Source organism: Conger conger, chromosome 14, assembly GCF_963514075.1.
Source record: "Conger conger chromosome 14, fConCon1.1, whole genome shotgun sequence".
In the NCBI taxonomy this organism is placed as follows: domain Eukaryota; kingdom Metazoa; phylum Chordata; class Actinopteri; order Anguilliformes; family Congridae; genus Conger; species Conger conger.
Genome location: NC_083773.1, coordinates 2474468 through 2483745, shown reverse-complemented (window position 1 = coordinate 2483745; position 9278 = coordinate 2474468). Strand labels below are relative to the sequence as shown.

The following is a 9278-nucleotide window of genomic DNA, read 5'->3' as shown; positions in this document are numbered from 1 at the left end:
CTGCACCCAGTTTTATTTCATGGTAAACATCTAAGACATGCAACAGTCCTGCAACAGTACACCAGTGACATTTCACGGCTTCTCCTCAGCTAAACCGGGCTCCTTCCTGGTGCCAGGACCCTTTAACAACATGGATTTGGCCCAGCTTAAATAGTAAGGAAATGTCGGGACTTTCTCACATGAAGTAATGTCCTACATTTGAAATCCAGTTCTGGTTTTCAAATTAGTGTGAATACAGATAATTCTCTCTTGGTCTCCTCTCTCTTTGAGACCTTCGCACCTGTGTTTCCTCCTGTGCTGGGACTTGACTAACATCCTGGTCACTGGAATCAGCGGTATCCAACAGTTTCACAGTCTCTTGTTGTGCAGGTTCCTCCACCGCAGACGTTCTAACTGCACTCTTACGTTGGAATTCATCTACATCAGAATCTAGTGTGGGTTGGTTTCCAGTTTTTTTTAGTAACACTTGGTACTGACCTCCAACCCATTTCCCTTGGATGGTGTCTGAGCCTGTGAGATTAATAATAGTCCTCCCCCTCACCGGAGCTTCCTGTCTCTGATGTCTCCACTGCTACAAGCTCTCTGGTGGGCCGCCCGCCTTTGCCAATTCCTTCGCTTTGGGGGGTAAACAGGAGCCGATTCTTCCAGCGTTAAGAAATTACACGGCGTCAACATATTGCGGTGAAGAATTCTACTTGCCCGGGCCACACTCTGGTTTTACCTCCTAAACTGGGCTATCCTCCCCTTTTTGCGTCACGACAATGTATACCTTTTCTTCCCAGTAGGAACACAATTTCCCAGGTCCTCTGACATATTCCTCACCTGGACCCTGTCACCAGCCGTAAGGACAGGACTTGGTCTTTTGTGGTCATAATATGCTTTAGCTCTTGCCGCGGATTTCTGGATCGACCTGGATGCAATGTCATATGCCTCCCTCATCTGTTGCTGCCACCTCTTGGCATACACCTGGTGTGTTTTTGCCTCCTCTTTCTTTAGAGCAAAAATTACATCAATTGGTAAGCGAGGTGCACTTCCAAATCACAGATAAAAAGGTGCATTGGCAAAAAACCAGTGGCGTCGCTTGTTGTGCAACTGTAGGCATGAATGACTGTGCTCAAATATTCACTCCAATTTGTTTTCTTTTCTCATTCTAGCATTTTCAATGTTGACAACAGGGTCCTATTAAACCTCTCTGCAGGATTTCCCTGTGGGTGGTAGGGAGTCGTTTTGGAATTTCCCATTCCTGTGTACTTTGGCTAATTTCTGAACAACTGGTTCTCAAATTATTTTCCTTGATCATAGTGAATTTTGTGAGGAAATCCCAATTTTGAAGCAAACAGACTTTGGTTATGAAATGTTCAATGTCTCTGCAGTCCACCCCTAAGTGTCCCATTTCCGAATGAAGATGCTTGTAAACAAGTTCCTTGTACTGTTCGGGCAGCACTATCTGGGTGCCAGTGGCTGTTTTCCGATTAAGCAGACCCTCCTGAGATATATGAAGCTTGTTCCACTCGGGTAACAGCGGTTTCATTTTTGCAGTTTCCTGACTCATTGTTTTTCGGTCTGGTTTCTCACCAGTCTGCTTAAGTTGTAACAGCCTAGCTATGGTGTTATCCTGACGCTGAGCTTGTAACAGTTGGTGTTACTTGCACCTTTGTTCTACTCTCTGGCTCCCCAATTAATTATTGGACTGCCAGATGGCCAGATGGCTGAAATCCAATCAATCAGCCCTTTTAGTCTTTGGGTCTATCAAGGGAATTTCTGTGCCACTGGCCGCTCTCAAAGTCAACTGTTCATCATCTTGTATAATGTCACTGATAGGCTTAAGAGGTATACGAGGCAGGTACTTTGACTTCCATTCCTCACTCAGAATGGGTACCTGTGCTGGACTGCGGCTTTCAGGGATATCAGGGGAACTGTGCTCCTCACTCACATCCTTGTGGGACACTACTGCTGAAGAGGTCATGGCTGGTCCCATAATCATGACCTGCGCTGATGGTCTCCCTGCATTTTCCACTCAGCCCGGTGCCTATCATTGCCACACTTGAAACAGTGGTTACAGTTCTGGGTATTACCATGCTGACAGTCAATACGTTGCCTTTTTACCCTCCTAAGGTCTGTAGTTTCAGGTTTTGATCTGACTTGTTCTGCATTCATTCTCTCCTGTTAGACACTAAAGATGCCACATGACCAGTCAGCTCTCTTATTGCAGCGATATTCTCGTCCGTTTTAGAAAACAGAGGATTTTCTTTGGTTTGTTTTGTGGTCTTGCTTGGGACCAACTCAACATGAGCAGTACAGTCATTTCTAGAGTTTGCAAAGAATGGTGCAAAAAAACAAAAAGAAATCCAGTGAGCAGCAGCTCTGCAAACAGAAACACCTTGTTAATGAGAGAGGTCTGAGGAGAAGGGCCAAACTGGTCAAAGCTGACAGGATGCTGACCGCAACACAAATAACCACACATTACAACAGTGGTATGCAGAAGAGCATCTCAGAACACAAATCGCATCAAACTTGAAAGTGGATAGGCTACAGCAGCAGAAGTTAGTAAAAAATAATAATAATAAGTCTAATAAATACCTAATAAAGTGCTTGGTGAGTGTGTACAAGTCACTTCTTAGCAAGAAGGTAACACGTCTGTGTGGGTTCATTCTGGGTACTCTGGTTTCCTCCCACAGTAAAAAGACATGTCCCATTGCAGTACAAATGAAAGTCATTTTATCACTTGCCTAATAGTCAAATTAAGAGCAACTGCCTATATCTGATGTTATTGAATATGTAGTGAATGAATTGCTGAAAATGATGAAAACGGGTTGAGACAACTAGTCAGCTTAAGGGGAAGTTGTTGTTTTTTTCTGCCACCTCAATTTTCACCTCAGCAGCTGCAACTGGTTGGCCAATACATCTGTGCCTGGCAGATTGAATGTTTTTAATGTCTTTCTTTAACTGAGCTCCCGACATTTTCAATCACCAGATAGCTTGTTTTCAGCTAGCCTACAATGGCATCTTTTTGGATGACCAAGAGAAAGGACCTACTGACTGATCTATCTGCAGAGAAATCCAAATTATCGTATATGCCATCACCGATTTTCCAATTGGAACAGCTCAAAGAGTACCATAGAGGAGATAGTGGAAAAAGGGCACAGCGTACTATAAGGGATTGGGAGCTGGGCTTTACTGTAGAATCCAATACTGCAGATTATGCACGAGTGATAAATTCTTACATAATACCAACATCAACACAATTTAAAAAAAACCGACTCAACCCACCCATCTAAATATCAGAAAGTCGCTTAATTTTGTCTAATGACTTATTCTCAATAAACATCACAGTGCTTACATGTTCTGATTACGCCAATCAGTTATATTAGCATTTCATCTTTGTAATGAAACAAATATCAAATTCACCTTGTTCACTGAACATTTTTGGTAATATATTATCTAGTACTGTCCTATAATAACAAAAATATTACCAAAATTGTCCATTTGATCACTTGTTGGCTAAATGCCTTGGGAATGGTGTCAGATGGAAGGTAATGCTGTATGCTAAGATGAGAATTGTCTGCAGCATAGTCAATAAATAATAAATGATGAATTATGTCAACAACTTTGCAACTACAAACCCCAAGCCACCATTATAAAATCTGATATTGTTCTAGCACTACTAAACAAAAAAAGAATGAGGTTGAATATTAATGGAGATTAATAATGTTCTGCTAGTTGAGTAAGCAGCTATATTTGTATTTACAAGTACATCTTTCAAGGATATCAAGTATCACATTTATTTGATTTATGAGCCTGTCAGGCATCATATGCATGACATCTTTTGCCAGTACTATATCATCTTTCTGAAGGCGTAGCTCAGAAATGACTGAGCTCTCTCAAAGTTAAAGACATTTAATCCAGATAAAGTAGATAATACAGGGGAAGCTGGTGATGGCCCAGAGAGTATGCTAGGGCGGCCTGTAGTGTAGTGGTTAAGGTAAATGAGGAGGACAAGAAGAACGTCCACAGACTGCAGGACCTGGTGGACAAGCTGCAGCTCGATGCAAAGGCCTACAAGAGGCAGGCTTAATAAGAGCGGCTTGTGTGCGATTTACATTAACTTTGACATTCATGGTCGAGATAGTAATGGGTGTTTTGTTCTATTTCAAATTCATTTAAAAATATAGTTTTCAGGATCAGAAAAGATGAGAATAATCTCATCTGAGAATAGAAATGTACATATACATATAATTGCAGCTTTCAAATATGGTAACACACATACACACACACACACACACACACAGTCTTTAGCATTTACGCTGTCTCAGTTAATGGGTGTCCAAAGATAACAAGATCATGCAATTACTCAGTCAATTAGTTAAACTGGGTAATTTCAACAGTAAATGTCACAGCACATCCTGGCAAATAGCCCAGAACAGCTGCATCAGTATTTCATCTTCATAGACCCACATTATTGCATCAAGCGCACCATTTTAATAAAACATGTGTAGGCACTTCTCTATGTTCGTTCCCATTCCATGTTTGGATGTGATCTTATCCAGGGAATAGAGGTGCCTTACAATATCATAAACCCTGTATAAAAATAGTTTGCAGCATTTCCCACAGGATCATCTCTAGACCCAGACACATGAATTGTGTAATGTGATGCTGGTTCACTCCTGTACTTGGGCACAGTAAAATCTTTAGGATACACTTGCAGTCTGCAGCTGTAGCCGGTACTCACACACATACACGCCGGTACTTTATAACTGTATGGACAAACTATGTGATTTATCTTCCACCAACTTCAGTGAAATCTGCTCAATGGAAAATGCAACTGGATGATAGCTACATCATCTTAAATGCTGGTGTTACAGTAGAGTCAGAGGAAGGTGATGAAAAATGTCAGGATAGAGCGGAATATTGTCCTGTTTAACATTACTCAACATGAGAAAATGAACGGACAAAAGGCTTAATGCAGTGGTTAACTGTGTAATTAACCACTTTAATAGATCAATCGGGTGCTTAGAAACAACAAAAGCCTGCATACCCAGGCTAAAAATTGGGGGTATGACACATTTTGAAGGGTTAATAAGGTACATTTTGGAAATGCTGACGTCTGTACTGCTGAGGACAAGGATTTGATTTGAAGTTTTATTTCATGCAAAAACTCTAAGGCATGCAAGAGACCTGCAACAGTACACCAGTGACATTTCACTGCTTCTCCAAGACTAAACTAGGCTCCTCATTCCTGCCAGAATCTATCATACACATGACACAAGAGTGTCTGGATTGTCTTACGCAGACCACCACTTGTCTTACATTTGAAATCCTCTGGGTTATATAAACAAGTATATTTTCATAATCTTCTTTAACAAATAATGGAGTGCTTTGTGCAATATTCCCAAGCTTGTTTAGTCCCATGCACTGTATACACCTCCAGCAGGAATTGAATAACATTTACTTACATTTACATTTTACATTTTAGTCATTTGGCAGACGCTTTTAATCCAAAGCGACTTACAAGTGCATAGGTTCTACCATAAGTCAGAGCATCACATCCAGAAACTAGCAAAATACACAGGAAATGCTGTTCTAAACATAGTTGTCATCAGAAGTGCATTTTTTTTTTTTTTTTTTTTTTTTTTGGGGGGGGGGGTTAGACAAGGATAGGGATATCAGAAAGGAGGGGCAGTCTAATAATAAGTCTAATAAATACCTAATAAAGTGCTTGATGAGTGTGTACAAGTCACTTAGCAAGAAGGTAACACGTCTGTGTGGGTTCACTGCGTACTCTGGTTTCCTCCCACAGTAAAAAGACATGTCGCATTGCAGTACAAATGAAAGTCATTTTATCACTTGCCTTATAGTCGAATTAAGAGCAACTGCGTATATCTGATGTTATTGAATATGTAGTGAATGAATTGCTGAAAATGATGAAAATGGGTTGAGACAACTAGTCAGCTTAACGGGAAGTTGGGTTTTTTTTCCTGCCACCTCAATTTTCACCTCAGCAGCTGCAACTGGTTGGCCAATACATCTGTGCCTGGCAGATTGAATGTTTTTAACATCTTTCTTTAACTGAGCTCCTGACATTTTCAATCACCAGACAGCCCATATGATGGCCCATAGAGTATGCTAGGGCGGCCTGTAGTGTAGTGGTTAAGGTAAATGAGGAGGACAAGAAGAACGTCCACAGACTGCAGGACCTGGTGGGCAAGCTGCAGCTCGATGCAAAGGCCTACAAGAGGCAGGCTTAATAAGAGCGGCTTGTGTGCGATTTACATTAACTTTGACATTCATGGTCGAGATAGTAATGGATGTTTTGTTCTATGAAATAAATGACACCCATCACTATCAGAAATATGAATTCCAACACTGTGATGAGCTTTAATAAGGGAGAACTACTACAGATGGTGGCATTCTGTGAGCATCATCACTTCTATTTTATTGTTGCTACCATTAATTAACTCAGAAATCAATCCAGTTGCAGCATGGGAATGCATTCAAAGTTTCCATTGATTGATTTGATAAACACATTTTATCATGACCTACAGTAAAACCAGACTGTCACAGTATAGTGTATTAAAGTCAGCAATCCAAACAGCCCAATGGGAAAAGCTAAATACTTTGGAGAATTTGCTTCACTTAATCAGTTCCAGATCATAGCAAGTGTATGGCCATATGTGCTCTGCTTGTAGTCTATGGCAGTAGCACTATAAATGGTACACCAAAATGGCTACAAAATGACTACCTGATTAAAAATGTACATCAAAGACTACTACCTCGCTGAAAAAAACAACTCAAGCGAGGTCTTGAATCAGCTGGGAGCTGGTTGACCAGTTAGACCAGCTCCATACTCAACATGGTTTGACCAGCTCAAGGTATGTTTTGAAACAGCGAGTAGTTTAAGCTGATAATAGCTGGACTTTACACCAGGGTACAAACCAGACACAATTTCAAATTAAAAAACGAATAGCTATGGTTTTCAGTGCATTCACATTCCTAAATTGTTGTGCTGCACTCTAGAAAAGTTCAGTGGAGGCTATACTTTGAATCTCTTCACTCACTTTCTATTGCGGAAACAAGTTGTACTTACCCGATTGTTGATACTATAAATGGCACCCCTTCCTCCTCCTAATGACACTTCATCCTACAAGTAAACAGAGAGTTAAAAGGAGCCAAAGAATCAAGTAATCAACTGCATAATAAAAGAATAAATAATCTAATTTCATGTTTGAGTATATCTTGTTTGATGCAGCAAAAACAAATAGCTACAGAAGGATATATTAACAGGATTATCCCTCCCAAAAGTGGAATATATGCCAAATACATTTAAAGATATAGTTTTCAGGATCAGAAAAGATGAGAATAATCTCATCTGAGAATATAAATGTACATATACATATAATTGCAGCTTTCAAATATGGTAACACACATACACACACACACACACACACACACACACACACACACACACACAGTCTTTAGCATTTGCGCTGTCTCAGTTAATGGGTGTCCAAAGGTAACAGTCAATTAGTTAAACTGGGTAATTTCAAGTATAAATTCACTTACTGTTCAATAAACCTTCTGAAGTGAACTGTGCAGCAATAGTCAGAGCTGAAGGAGCACTGGGGTGGAATACTGTGGACACATTAAACCCAACTCGACAGTAAATGTCACAGCACATCCTGGCAAATAGCCCAGAACAGCTGCATCAGTATTTCATCTTCATAGACCCACATTATTGGATCAAGCGCATCATTTTAATAAAACATGCGTCAGCACTTCTCTATGTTCGTTCCCATTCCATGTTTGGACATGATCTTATCCAGGGAATAGAGGTGCCTTATAATATCAAAAACCTTGTATAAAAATAGTTTGCAGCATTTCCCACAGGAACATCTCTAGACCCAGACACATGAATTGTGTAATGTGATGCTGGTGTAGTGTTTTAAGTGTATTTAAATAAAGAAATAAAAAGATTCTATTGAAGCCAATGCTAGCATGAAACAGAATCTGCTGATGTGGCAGTGCATATTATTTATTGACATACACAGTAATACTTTCAAATTTCAAAGCACTGGAAATGATTCAGTCTTCAGCATCCCTAATACACTCCTGATTATTCATTTTCTGTGGCATTTCTCCACAATGTGTAATTATGCAAATAAAAATAAATGGCAAGAGACCACCCTTGCATTTATCACATTTCCAGTGTTTTATGGACCAATTAATCCAAATGTGAGATTTTTGGAACAAAGAGAAAGCAGTGTATACACCACTAAAGCTATGAAAGACTCTTTGAACCGTCTACAACACATCAGTCAAGCATGGTGGAGGATCAGTGCAGTTTTGGGTTGTATGACAAGATTTGGTTGCTGATAAATACAACAAAAAAATTGAATGCATTTGGGATTACTTGGATTGAGGCAGAAGCAGAAAATGCAACCAACATCTAAGACTGAACTTTGGAGATGTTTACAAGAAGGTTTTTCTTTTTCTTTTTTTTTAAAGCAGCAGGTCTCTCAAAAAGAAAGCAAGCTGTGATAAAGGCAAAGGATGGATTAACGCTAAAACAGGGGTGCACAACTCTAATTAACCGCTTTAATAGATCAATCGGGTGCTTAGTAACAACAAAAGCCAGCATACCCAGGCTAAAAACTGGGGGTATGACACATTCTGAAGGGTTAATAAGGTACATTTTGGAAATGCTGACGTCTGTACTGCTGAGGCCAAGGATTGAACCTACACCCAAGTTTTATTTCATGCAAAAACTCAAAGGCAGGCAAGAGTACTGCAACAGTACACCAGTGACATTTCACTGCTTCTCCAAGGTTAAACTAGGCTCCTCATCCGTGCCAGAATCCATCATACACATGACACAAGAGTGGGAACCGGGGGGGGGGGGGGGGGGATCTATGGGGGTCAGTTAATATATGAATATTTAATATATTGTAAAGCCATAGATAAGTTCTGTTAACAAGGCATGTTAAAGTAAGAATGTTTAGATTTATTTCTTGAGGAACAAGATTGATCTTCATTGAGGTGTCATGAGGTGTCATTATTTGTAAATGTTCTGGGAATTGTCACTCCCAGTATTGCTACTTGTAAGCACTGCAAGTGATTATATCAGTTTAATTTAATAATCTCTACACAGCTACACTAAGCTCCCATGTTCTTTATGACAGTTCCACTGAAATGCATATTAGTTCAATCTTTAAAAGTTTAAGGTTATACCATGAAGCCACCCATTAAAAATATTTTAAATGCATAAAAAATCCAAAAGATGA

At 39.9% G+C, this 9278-nt stretch overlaps 1 long non-coding RNA gene across 22 annotated transcripts in view; it reads right to left on the bottom strand.

Moving 5' to 3' along the window:
* The window catches only part of LOC133109589 (uncharacterized), a 187890-nt gene that overhangs the window by 69329 nt on the left and 109283 nt on the right, over positions 1 to 9278 (bottom strand). For all 22 annotated transcript variants that reach the window (XR_009704752.1, XR_009704740.1, XR_009704742.1 and 19 more), the window contains 2 exons: positions 7561 to 7629; positions 7085 to 7138 (listed from right to left, as the gene is read on the bottom strand). This is a non-coding gene — a long non-coding RNA (uncharacterized LOC133109589). The remainder of the gene's footprint in view (positions 1 to 7084; positions 7139 to 7560; positions 7630 to 9278) is intronic.